Source organism: Gopherus flavomarginatus (assembly GCF_025201925.1).
Source record: "Gopherus flavomarginatus isolate rGopFla2 chromosome 13 unlocalized genomic scaffold, rGopFla2.mat.asm SUPER_13_unloc_2, whole genome shotgun sequence".
NCBI lineage: Eukaryota > Metazoa > Chordata > Testudines > Testudinidae > Gopherus > Gopherus flavomarginatus.
Window position 1 is genome coordinate 854,468 of NW_026114610.1, and position 13,599 is coordinate 868,066.

The following is a 13,599-nucleotide window of genomic DNA, read 5'->3' on the forward strand; positions in this document are numbered from 1 at the left end:
AACTGCTCAGAGACCATTAATGGAGAAGCAGCAAAATTCATCAACATATAAGTGATTCTGACTTATTTACTTGGCTTCAAAGAGAACAACAAGGCCTGAGTTCTCCCTGTCAATAACCCCCCAGCTCAGCCAATCAGGGTAGAGACTGAGGAGAGAGGCTGAGCGTTCTCACCAGAGGCCAAAGGATGGCCAGGTCACTAGTGGGGATCACTGCCCGAGCACTATTTCAGCCCAAATTTTTGGGTGGACCTCCCATATTGGGAGCTGCCGAGCCTCCCCCGCAACCCACACACACACCAGAGGGGACACCAGAAGCAAGAGAAGAAGAGAAAAGAGGGAGGGATGGATGGAGGAAAAGGTGAAACAAAAAGGACAAACCGTAATGTTCCCAGTGATTCTAAGGGACAAAATCCCAGGTACAGAAAAAATTCTGCCACCTTAAGCTCGTGCTTTCCATGCCTAGAATTCAACTGTCACAGATGGATCAGACTGAACAGGTTTCAAACCTCGAGGAGGCTCTTACCTTCTAAACAGAGATGGCTGTTTCTAGTAAAATCAGGAAAAGGGAAGGAGAAAACTCAAAAGAAGTTCCTCCTGGTGCTCACGTACCTGAACCCAAATACTTTCTCAGTCCTCAAAGAGAGACCTGGAAAAGGAGAATTGATGAATCAAAGCCACAGGGGTCTCTGAGGTTTCCCCTGGCCCTTCGCCCCTGTCCTGCCGACTGATGTCAGCATCTCTCTGTGAGGTCACCACCTCCCCACCACCTTTGACCAATAGTCTGAGGTCCTGCAAAAGGCCTTTGTGATGTCACTGTCACACCCCTCCTTTGCTGTGCCAATGTCCTGCCTCTGGCCAGACACTTTGGAGGTTTGAGCTATTCCCTGTGGTCACCCCACTCAAGGAGCATTCAGTTCTAGGAAGCAAGCGGCTAGACAGGAAAACATCAGATGCTGCTGCCAATGCTACACTCCGTTTTTCAGAATTAGTCAACTTTATGGCCAGAAGAGATGATTAGAGCATCTAATCTGACCCCCTGCATATCACAGGCCTCTGTATGACACAATAGCTACTTTTGGGGCAAACACATTCCAGAAAGGCATCTAGGATTCATTGAATGACATCATGAGATGGTGAATCCACCACTTCCTTGGTAGCTTGTTCCTGTGGTGAATCATCCTCGCTGTGACTATTTGTGCCCTAAGTGTAATATGAATTTGTTTCCTTTTCACCTTCCAGCCATTGGGTCTTGTTATGCTTTTCTCTGCTAGATTCAAGAGCCTTTAATAGCGAATCTTTTTGCTCCATTTAGGAACGTCACCTTTCAATCTTCTTTTGAAGCTAAACAGGTTGAGCTCTTTCAGTAGCTCACTAGAAGGCATTTTTTCTCCAGACCTCAGAATATTTGGTGGCTCTTTGCTGCCCCAACTCCAATTTCACAACATCTTTTTCAAATGAGGGACACCAAAAACTGGAGGCAATATTCAGTATCAGTCTCACTGATGCTGTGTCACCTCCTGTGATGTTTTGACATATTCTGTAACTATAGATCACTGGCAACCACTTATATATTTGCACCCAATATGTAGAAAGGTTGTTGTGTAAGGGGTGTATGGAGAGGTTCTGATTGGCTGATTATAATGATGCTATCTCTAGATGTGTATCATTTTTGTTGTTGACTTTATGAATATTGCTCTGTGCTGCCCATATTTCAAACTTGTGCTATGCTTCCCGGGAACACCCAAGCCAGAAAGTTGGTGTCAGTTCTGCCTAGCCTGCTTGATGGCTCATTAAGGACTACTACCCATGCTACTCATCCATGTGGGCACAAATGATACTGTGAGGTGTGAACTGAGCAGATCAAGAGTGACTACAGGGCTCTGGGAGTACGGGTGAAGGAGTTTGGAGCGCAGGTGGTATTCTCTTCGATTCTCCTGTCGAAGGTAGGGGCCCGGGCAGAGGACAGATGCACGTGGAGGTGAATGCCTGGCTGCGAAGATGGTGTCACCAGGAGGGTTTTGGCTTCCTTGACCACGGGATTTCTATTTGAGGAAGGACTGCTAGGCGGAGATGGCCTTCACCTTTCGAGGAAGGGAAAGGCCTTATTTGCGCACAGACTGGCTAACCTGGTAAGGAGGTCTTTAAACTAGGTTCGACGGGGACAGGTGAGCAAACCCCACAGGTAAGTGGGGAACAAGACCTGGGAGATGGGTCAGAAAACAGGAGGGAGCATGGGCTATAATGGCAGAGAGAAAGGAGGGTCAGGGCAAAGCTGGGAGGCAAGATCAAACCAGTATCTTAGATGCCTATATACACAATGCAAGAAGTATGGGTAATAAGCAAGAAGAACTGGAAGTGCTAATAAATAAATACAACTATGACATTGTTGGCATTACTGAAACTTGTGGGATATACACATGACTGGAATGTGGTGTGGAGGGTATAGTTTGCTCAGGAAGGATAGACAGGGGAAAAAGGGAGGAGGGTTGCCTTATATATTAAAAATGTACACACTTGGACTGAGGTGAGATGGACATAGAAGATGGAATGTGAGAGTCTCCGGTTAGGCTAAAAGGGGTAAAAACGCAGGTGATGTCGTGCTGGGAGTCTACTACAGGCCACCTAATCAGGTGGAAGAGGTGGATGAGGCTTTTTTCAAACAACTAACAAAAATCATCCAAAGCCCAAGATTTGGTGGTGATGGGGGACTTCAACTATCAGATATATGTTGGGAAAATAACACTGCGGGGCACAGACTATCCAATAAGTTCCTGGACTGCATTGCAGACAACTTTTTATTTCAGAAAGTTGAAAAAGCTACTGGGGGAAGCTGTTCTAGACTTGATTTAACAAATAGGGAGGAACTTGTTGAGATTGAAAGTAGAAGGAAGCTGGGTGAAAGTGATCATGAAATCATAGAATTTGAATTCTAAGGAAAGGTAGAAGGGAGTACAGCAGAATAGAGACAATGGATTTCAGGAAGGCAGATTTTGGTAAGCTCAGAGAGCTGATAGGTAAGGTCCCATGGGAATTAAGACTGAGGGGAAAAACAACTGAGGAAAGTTGGCAGTTTTTCAAAGGGACACTATTAAGGGCCCAAAAGCAAGTTATTCCGATGGTTAGGAAAGATAGAAAATGTGGCAAAAGACCACCTGGCTTACCCTGAGATCTTGCTTGACCTACAAAATAAAAAGGTGTCATATAAAAAATGGAAACTAGGTCAGATCACGAAGGATGAATATAGGCAAATAACACAGGAATGCAGAGGCAAGATTAGAAAAGCAAAGGCACAAAATGAACTCAAACTAGCTATGGGAATAAAGGGAAACAAGAAGACATTTTATTAATACATTAGAAGCAAGAGGAAGACTAAGGACAGGGTAGTCCCACTGCTCATGAGGAGGGGGAAACAGTAAGGGAGACTTGGAAATGGCAGAGATGCTTAATGACTTCTTTGTTTCAGTCTTCACTGAGAGTCTGAAGAATGTCTAGTATAGTGAATGCTTACGGGAAGAGGGTAGGTTTAGAAGAGAAAATAAGGAAGAGCAAGTAAAAAATCACTTAGAAAAGTTAGATGCCTGCAAGTCACAGGGCCTGATGAAATGCATCTAGAATACTCAAGGAGTTAATAGAGGAGTATCTGAGCCTCTAGTATTATGTTGGGAAATCATGGGAGACGGGGGAGATTCAGAAGACTGGAAGGGGGCAAATATAGTGCCCATCTAATAAAAAGGGAAATAAAAAACAACCCAGGAAACTACAGACCAGTTAGTTTAACTTCTGTGCCAGGGAAGATATGGAGCAGGTAATCAAAGAAATCATCTGCAAACACTTGGAAGGTGGTAAGGTGATAGGGAATAGCCAGCATGGATTGTAAAGAAAAAATCATGTCAAACTAATCTGATAGCGTTCTTTGATAGGATAACGAGCCTTGTGGATAGGGAGAAGCGGGGATGTGCTATACCTAGACTTTAGTAAGCATTTGATACGGTCTCGCATGATATTCTTATAGATAAACTAGGAAAGTACAATTTAGATGGGGCTACTATAAGGTGGGTGCATAATGGCTGGATAACCGTACTCAGAGTAGTGTTAATGGCTCCCAATCCTGCTGGAAATGTATTACAAGTGGGGTTCCGCAGGGGTCTGTTTTGGGACCGGTTCTGTTCAATATCTTCATCAATGATTTAGATGTTTGGCATAGAAAGTACGCTTATTAAGTTTGCGGACAATACAAACTGGGAGGGATTGCATGCTTTGGAGGACAGGGTCAAAATTCAAAATGATCTGGACAAATTGGAGAAATGGTCTGAGGTAAAAGGATGAAGTTCAATAAAGATAAATGCAAAAGTGCTCCACTTAGGAAGGAAACAATCAGTTTCACACATACAGAATGGGAAGAGGACTGTCTAGGAAGGAGTATGCAGAAAGAGATCTAGGGGTCATAGTAGACCACAGGCTTAATATGAGTCAACAGTGTGATACTGTTGCAAAAAATCAAACATGATTCTGAGAGGCATTAACAGGTGTGTTGTAAACAAGACACGAGAAGTCATTCTTCCGCTTTACTCTGCGCTGGTTAGGCCTCAAACTGGAGTATTGTGTCCAGTTCTGGGCACTGCATTTCAAGAAAGATGTGGAGAAATTGGAGAGGGTCCAGAGAAGAGCAACAAGAATGATTAAGGTCTTGAGAACATGACTATGAAGGAAGTGCTAAAGGAATTGGGTTTGTTTAGTTTGAAAAAGAGAAGACTGAGAGGGACATGATAGCAGTTTTCAGGTATCTAAAAGGGTTGTCATCAGGAGGAGGGAGAAAACTTGTTCACCTTAGCCTCCAATGATAGAACAAGAAGCAATGGGCTAAAACTGCAGCAAGGGAGATTTAGTTGGACATTAGGAAAAGTCCTAACTGTCAGGGTAGTTAAACACTGGAATAGATGGCTAGGGAAGTTGTGGTATCTCCATCTCTGGAGATATTTAAGAGTAGGTTAGATAAAATGTCTATTAGGGATGTCTATACAGTATTTGGTCCTGCCATGAGGGCAGGGGACTGGACTCGATGACCTCTTGAGGTCACTTCCAGTCCTAGAGTTTATGAGCTATGAGTCTAACACAGTATTCCGAAAAAACATTAGGAACATTCCCAGTTTGTCACACCCTCTAACTAGTACGTTTTTCAGTGTATAAAAAACCCAGAGCCAGTATAAATAAGCTGACCTAAGCCATGGTTAGATAGTGCTAAATGAAAGAATGATTGTTCTGTCAGTGTAGCTATTACAGGGATGGAAAACCCCTCCCTCACTGTAGCAGCTGTTTACTCCACAATGCTACAGCAGTATTTTAAGTGAAGACAGCCTTAGAGTGAGACCAGAGCTGGCTCTATGGATGTTCAGGCACTAAGACAATAGCAATGACAATACACTAATGCTTCCGTAGTTAGCAGGGTTTGAACCTGCGTGGGGAAACCCCTATGGATTTCTAGTCCATCGCTTTAAACACTCGGCCACAACTACTTGAGGGATAGTGTTTCCCTACACATGTTTCTGTTCTCACAGAATTGTCACTTCAAATGGCTCAGACCAGCTCCCCAGCACACTCACGGCTGTGCATTAGTGTAAGTGTGTCCATGGTGAACAGCAAGAGTTCCTGCCCATTTCCCTTCCAGCTGGAGCATGATTAGTGTGTTTGTGGCTAACGACATTGCTATAGATTGTTGTTCATTCCCACACTGACAATTCAGACAGTCACTTTCCTATTCGAATCTCTACCATATCATTCCAATAGCTGGGGGCAGGATTTCTCTGGGGCACTGAAATGTTTCAGGGGATTGGTGTGTGAGCTCAGCCTTGCATTCCATCCCTGATGTTTCTGGACTAACAACAGCAGCAGAAAGAAAGAGCCGAGCCAATATCTCCCTGGCAGGGATGCAGGTGACCACGTCCCTCTGTCTGACCATTGCCATTGCAGGAGAGAAGGGTTCACTGGAATCGAATGCCCTGGCTCAGACAAGAGACACAGGAGGTTTTGCTGTTCACAGATCTGTGCAAAGGAAATTGTGTCTCTGTGAATTTGAGTCGGGAAATGAAACGCCCACATGGTGGCCCAGTACCTAAGGAATGTGGCGATGGATCTGGCTGAGAAATGATTTAACAGGAATTTGTATCAATGTATTGCCCTGATTAAAAGCTATGGCTGTAAGGTGCCACTGTTGTTAGTACTGAACCTGCATGGAGACACCCGAGTGCAGTGGTGAGCTGGAGCCGGTTCTCACAGGTTCCAAAAACCAGTTGCTAAAATTAGACCTCCGTGGAGAACCGGTTGTTAAAGGGCCAGGAGGTGGACAAAGAACTCCAGTCCAGGGCCGGACCATCCTGTTGCTCCCAGGATCCAGCTGGGGAGGCTGAGGCTTCCCGGCCCTTCCCTGGCTTCCCCCAGCTGCAGTGTGGCCAGCTGCCGGCACCAACTGGGCAGTTCAGCTGAGCTCGAGAGTCGTCCTGCTGCCGCTTTTTGAGAGGCCGGCAAGGTTGGTGTGGGGTCCTCCTGCAAGCTCCACGGCTGGTCAGAGGGGAGGGGAGGGGGCAAGCGGGGCAATTGGCCCAGGCCCTGAGGGCCCTGGCCCCACGAGGATGTCTCTCCCGGGCCTCCCCTGCTTCCCCCATCCTGAAGAGCTGCAGCATGGCCAGCAGCTGGGCAGCTCAGCTGAGCTCTGGGCTGCCAGCAAGGTAAGGAGGCTGCAAGTCCAGGGCTGGGGGGGCGGAGGGTTGGGCAAGTGGGGCAATTTGCCCTGGGCCTTGGCCCCATGAGGATGTCTCCCCCCAGGAGTCTCCCCCCACCACCCCGCAGAGCTGAAGCATGGCCAGCAGTTGGGAAGCTCAGCTGAGCTCCTGATTTGTCTGCTGCTTTGAGCTGCTGGCAAGGTAAGGGAGGAGGGGGCTGGGGGGCTGCAAGATCTAGGGTTGCCAGGGGGCAAGTGGGGTAATTTGCCCCAAGCCCTACAGGGATCCCAACCCCATGGGTATGTCTCCCTCCCCCAGCCCCTCCTCACTCCCCCCCTTAAATCAGAACTTATTATAGGGAACCTGTTGTTAAGATTTTGGCAGCTAATCATGCCCGAGTGGGTGTCAAGTCCATTGCCTTAACCAGGGGTAGTGATTATTTTATCAAGATCCAAATTCTCTGGTCAAGTCTAGTCAATGTCTAGATGACAGAGAAAATAATACACTGATGATAATAAGAAGAATATAGAAAGATTTTACAGTCACTATGGACATAACTATGATGATTGTTTTGTGTTTCACTCTTTATATCTGACACCACCATCACCTTTTCCTTTAGCCTTGTAGTTTACCAAGGGTAAAACTAAACATCTCTTCAGATACAAGGGAGTGTTTGTGTTCAGTCCTGTTAGCTACACAGGGGTTTGATGTAGCTGCTTTCAATCCTCCGGCTCTGCCAGGATAAGTAACATTTCAGGGTGTCACTGAACTGAAGGAGGGAAATCATTTTTTGACAGATGACGCCTCCTCTTAAAGGTGTTTGTCTGGCTGGCAGCCCTGGTTCCCAGGTCTCTCCTGAGGGAAGAAAGTTTCTGTGCAAAATACTAAAACTTTTAACAGAGAGGAGGGAAAGGCGACGACCACATGATGGGGCCAGTATGTACCACAACATGGTTCTTTTATGTGGGATGACTCTGAACATTGACTGATCTCCACTCCCTTGGATTTGAAGAGATGTTTAGTTGTGCACTTAGGAACCTATAAGGCTGAAGCAATTTTATGGATGGTGACACTACGGTGGAGGGTTTTTTAATGTTGTAGAAATTGTTAAAAACACTTAGCTTAAACTGGAACTGCCTGTTATTAAAGGCTGGTTTCCCCACGTCAGTTCCATAAGCTCTGCTAGAAACACCCTGGGTTCTCTCCTGCCTCGGTGGGAACTAGAGGGAATCGTCCCCTGCTGCTCTTGGCTCTAGGCTGATTTTTCTGGGGAGGGGACGTGGAATTGATTTGTTCGCTGTTGAGAAGGGAGCCAGGCCAGTTCTCAGGGAACCAGAACTCCCAGCATCTTCCCAGCCCAACCAGGCTCCTGCCCTGTCCCAGCCTGTTCCTCTGGGGCCCTCCATGCTTGACTCTAAAGCAGGCTGGGAGCAGCAGCTGAGGCAGAGGACAGCCTGGGCTGGGCAGATCGAAGGAGTTTACAAGCAAAAAAGGTAAAATGGCAGTGGGGTATTACCTTGGACTCAATGGCATTTCTCCATTGGTCTGTCTGCTTTGGGGTAGGGACAATAACACGTCCTGCTGCATTCGTTATTTCAAAAGACAATTTAGGATTTTCATTCTCATACACGATGCACAAAGCAGGACTCAACCTTTGGCGTAAACTAAACAATCTGCTCACAGATTCTGGCAGCCACAATGAGCATTTGGGTGAGAGCTCAGATCTGCCCCTGTCCCAGAGGGAGAGTGTCATCTGTGTGGGGACTGGGCCACTGACCTACCCGCTCCTAATTCCCAAACTTTCAGTAACTCTATTATCAGTGCCTGTGAGTGTTATTTAAACCATAAGAAAAACCACACTGGGCTAGACCAAAGGCCCATCTAGCTCTGAATCCTCTCTTCTGACAGTAGCCAAAAACAGGTGCCCCAACAACCAGTCAAGCAAGGCAACACAGGAGTTGAACCCAGGATCTCCTGTTTACAAAAACAGATGCTTTAGCCAGCTAACCCATGGGTGGCTAAAACCCCGTGTCTGCCCACACCTGACTCCCTGCCATCACCACTGGGGCCTGACAAGCTTTGCTTGTATTTGGATTCTGCAAAGCAGAGGAGCAGGTGACGTTTTCCTTACAAGTTGTGTGTGAGTGAATCTTTGGCCAGGTCTGCACTACAAAGTTGTTTCAGCAGAATTATATTGCTCAAGTGTGTAAAAAACAGATAAGGCTACCTCGGTCGGCAGGTTGTGGCTGGTGTACAAACTGCAATGCCACGTCTGGCGACAAAACTGCCCTGTTTTGCTGACAGAATAAAACAACTTCGATGAGAGGTCTAGAGCTTTTGCAGCAAACTTAAAGTGACAGAGTAGACGCTGCTGTTCATTATATCACCATAACTGGCCTCCTCCAGTATCCCACAATGCCCGCCGTGAACTCGCCTGCCCTGCATTCCTGCTACAGAGCCATGGGCCCCTCCCCTTTCATTGCTCTGGGAAGTTCTGACAGCTGAGCCTGCTGCTCTGCTCTGGCAGCCAGGAGCAAATCACTGCCGTGGATGCTGCTCTCTCCCGCACCGCGAACACAGAGCAGGGTGGCGGGAACTTCGTTACAGTGTGGGGGGCCACTGGCATCCGAACTGTGACACGCCCAGGACATCCCTTCCCTCGAGGAGGCTCTTACCTTCTAAACAGGGACGGCTGTTTTCTAGTAAAATCAGGAAAAGGGAAGGAGAAAACTCAAAAGAGGTTCCTCCTGGTGCTCACATACGTGAACCCAAATACTCTCTCAGTCCTCAAAGAGAGACCTGGAGAAGGAGACTTGCTGAAGCAAAGCCACAGGGGTCTCTGAGGTTTCCTTGGCTCCTCGCCCCTGTCCTGCCTGGCTGATGTCAGCATCTTTCTGTGAGGTCATCACCTCCCCACCACCTTTGACCAATAGTCTGAGGTCCTGCAAAAGGCCTTTGTGATGTCACTGCCACACCCCTCCCTTGCTGTGCTAATGTCCTGCCCCTGCCCAGGCACTTTGGAGGTTTGAGCTACTCCCTAGGCAGGGTGATGACACTGGGTGATCGGCTGTTTGGGAAAACAAGAGTCTGTCTTTTTGCCAGGGAAAGGAGAAACTTGGCCAGCAGCAGGGGGTGCAGAACATCACCCTAGCGTGGGGGTGACAGCGCCTCTGGGATCCTGAAATCCCAGCACTTTACACACCTTCATGGAGCCTCCCAACCCCCCTGGGCTGTTGGAACTGCGACCCCAACCCTACTGATGAGAAACAGGCCTGGGGAGGGGAAGCTACTGGCTCAGGGTCACACCAAGTGTCAGAAGGATGGATGGGACCCAGCAGTCCTTCCTTCCAGGACCCTTTGCTAACCACTGCTGCACACTCCCTCTCACAGCTGGCAATTACAAGCAGGCCCTCATGGCTGCTCCCCCTGCCTTTGAGAGGGAGTGTGCTCTGCTGGAGTTAATGGAGCAGGGGACTGGGAGTCAAGACTCCTGAGTTTCATTGATGGGGATTTCATACTTTCTCGCTATTGGAAATTTGGGAGAATCCCCCAGCCAAAGCTGCTCTGACAGTGCTAAGCAACATCTGACCATTCAAGGGCGAGCGCACTGTCCAGGAAGAGGAGTGTTTGGCTCTGGGGTTTCACTTCATCCCAGTCTAGAGAGAGGGGCCCAGCTATGGAGTTTGGCTCAAGAAGACCAATTCTCCAATTTGTTAAAGGCATTTTGAATTCCAGTCCTGTGATCCAAAGTGCTTGGTGTCATTTGCAAATTTTAGAAGCATGCTCTCCACTCCATTTTCCAAATCAGTAATGAAAATATTGAATAGTACCAGACCCCAGACTGATCCCTGTCGGACCCACTAGGTACACCCTCTCCGTTGGACAGCCAGACATGGAGAAGGGCTCTTGGAATCTGGGCTTTTCAACAGCTCTGCACCCACATCACACTGATTGCATCTAGACCGCATTTCCCTCGTTTACTTGTGAGAAATGTCCTACGGGACTCTGTCAAAAGCCTTATAAACACCGAGCTAGATCCCATCTACTGTTTACCAACCTCCACTAGGCCTGGAGCCCTGCCAAAGAAGGAAAGAGGATTGGTTTGGAATGATTTGTTCTTGACAAATCCACGCTCACTAATCCTAAGAACCAAAGTATCCTGTAGGTGCTACTGACAAACTGATTGTTTAAGAATGTATTCCAGTATCTCTCAAGCTAATGGAAGTAAGGCTAGCTAGTCTGTAAGTCTCCAGGGGTCTCTTTGTTCCCCTTTCAAAGATAGGTCCTGTCCTGTTCATGAATGGGAAGATGTTCTTTTTCAGGTATCTCAGAGGAGACCTGGGGCACAACACCTGGTTTTGTTTAGGCCACAAAAACAGAGGCAGGAACCTCTTCTGTCCTGCTGGCAAAGAACCTCAGGTACCTAAGAGACAGGGACTCACATCCCTGAATGGACTTAAAAAAGGCAGTGGTTAAAAAGTTTGGTCCCGACCGTTTCTTGTTTCCACAGACTAGACATTTTAGCAACTTTAGAATTCCTTGGTGCTAAACACCGTCAAACTCCCCTTTCTCCTTCACAGAGGGTTTTAACGCCCCTTATCTCACTGAAGCTCATGACTGCCCAGAGTTTGAGAATTGTCCCTGTTCCCATTGGACAGATGGGAGGAGCCTGAGGTCCAGAGAAGGGAAGTGACCTACCCAAGGGCCTACACAGCAATGGCGGTGGCAGAGCCAGAAAGAGAAGCCACCAGTCCTGACTCCTGTTCTAACAAACAGCAACCCCCCCCAGAGGCAGGGATAGAGCCCAGGAATCGAGATGGTGGGGAAACTTCATTGGAACCATTTCTGTCAGAAAATCCCCTTCAGACTAAACCAGTTTGTTTCTCGAAATCAAAACAAGTGGGATGAAAGTTCTTTGCAAAAAATATTTTGTTGCAAAAAAAAAAGCATCTCCTGTTTGTCAGAGTGTGTTAAATTGTCTCGTCGCACACAAAGAGGAGACACTTAGATCACAAACATTAGCTAAGATGCTTCAGTCTGAGCTAAGTAGTTGATGCTCTTAATAATTTCAAAATAAAAAAATACAAATATAATAGACTATTTCAGCTAGTCTATTATGTCATAATCTGCTCTGAGTAAATGTGATAGGACACCTCATATTATGCACTAGAAGGTGCTAAGGACAGCAGGAATTAAAAAGTTGAGGACAATGCCTTATCACCCACAAGGTGAACCTCAACCCGAAAGGTTCAACCAAACCCTATTAGATATGTTAGGGACTTTGTGGCCAGAGCAGAAGGCAACCGGGAGACAACATGTCGCATTTCTGGTGCACGCCTACAATGCCACAAAGAACGATGCTACAGGAGTCACCTCATATCTCTTTATGTTGGGCGAGAAGCAAGATTACCTATAGACCTGTGCTTTGGTGTATCAGAGGATGGCGATAGCGATGAAACTCATCAGCAATATGTATCCCGACTACGAGAAAAGCTGCGGGATGCTTATCACTTAGCTATATCTGCAGCCTGGAAGAACGCAGACTGCAACAAACATCAACATGATGCTAGGGTGTGTCTGCAAGATGGAAGGCAATACCTTACTTGCTGATGGAAAAGCTAGACCTGCCGGTCTACAAGATCAAACCTGAAGAGGGTCCAGGACAGACAAAGACCGTTCATAGAAACCTTTTGCTCCCTGGGGGGAATTGGTAGGCACCCCTTATGAGATGGGCCACAAGAGGGCAACTGGGCAGAACGAAGGTGCTGTACCAAAGCCGCCTTCCAACGTGACAGATGGCCCCCTGCAGCTAACCTACACCTACTCAGCACATCTGAGAGTGAGTCTGAGGAGGAAGACACAACCGTGGTGTATCCTGGGATGAAGACAAGATTTCAGTCTCGATAAGCTGAATCAAAAGAGAGCACCTCCTCTTCCACCCTAAACCCTATGGCAGAAGTATTTAGGCCCATTCCTGACACTCCTGAGCCACTGGTGGGACCCTCGTGTGATGATATACACAGGTTATTGGACAGTGGCGACATACAGATGGAGGATGTCCTGAGCACCTTTGACCCTCCACTGTTAGAACTAGAAATGCAGGGGCCTATGCCAGTATCTGAGGGGACCTCACAGGAAACCTCTCCATCCGTCACTCAAGAGGATGTCCCCTCTATCACATCAACAGGGATTCTCAATAGGCGAGACAGGGTAATAAGACCAGTGAAACGGTTAACTTACAATGCACCTGGGGTGACTAGTGAAGAGCCAATACATTTAGCACACAGGTTTGTGGAAGCTAAAGTGGGCTATCTGAGGCCCTTTGGAGGGGACCAGTGAGTTGGTATATTAGGGAATGTGATTTGTCGGGACGACAAATTCTCGACTGGGGGGAGGAAGTGAGCAGAGTCAAGATGAGCTCTACCCTGACATCTGGTGGTGAACTATGGGGAGTGTGGAAAGAATTTCAGGGAGTGTGGAAAGGAATTTCAGGTGTTTGCATTGGCACACCCACCCTGCCTAGCACAGCCCATGGCAGCCTGAGATGGTTATTTTGACAGCTCTAAGATCCCCCATTTCTTCATTACTGGGGCAGGAGGAATAAAGTGTTGTCACCCTGATTACGTGAATGAGGAACTATGAGACTGCTTTATGACAGAACGTCTCAACATCAATTAAGTAGCACTCGCTAGACAAGGGACATGGATGCCAAAACCCAGTGAATTGAGAGAGGTTGGGGATAGATATGTGTACCTGATGGTATGGGGCACCTTTGAGTGCCTGGCACACCAATTGCACCTCCTTCTCTCTGGAACCTAGCTAGAGGCTGCTGAGCTGAATTCACTTTGCACCAGCACTGGGGCTCCACTACTACAAGCTGAAA

General features: G+C 47.4%; 1 protein-coding gene, 1 long non-coding RNA gene and 1 other non-coding gene across 9 annotated transcripts in view; 1 reads left to right on the plus strand and 2 right to left on the minus strand.

Moving 5' to 3' along the window:
- LOC127041333 (zinc finger protein 3-like) overlaps positions 1 to 13,599 on the minus strand; it is a 72,022-nt gene that overhangs the window by 31,033 nt on the left and 27,390 nt on the right. The gene's annotated exons all lie outside the window — the stretch shown is intronic.
- The window catches only part of LOC127041349 (uncharacterized), a 51,266-nt gene that overhangs the window by 30,885 nt on the left and 6,782 nt on the right, over positions 1 to 13,599 (plus strand). The window lies entirely within an intron of this gene.
- On the minus strand, positions 5,432 to 5,513 carry TRNAS-AGA (transfer RNA serine (anticodon AGA)). The gene has a single exon. It is a non-coding gene; the product is annotated as a tRNA-Ser (tRNA).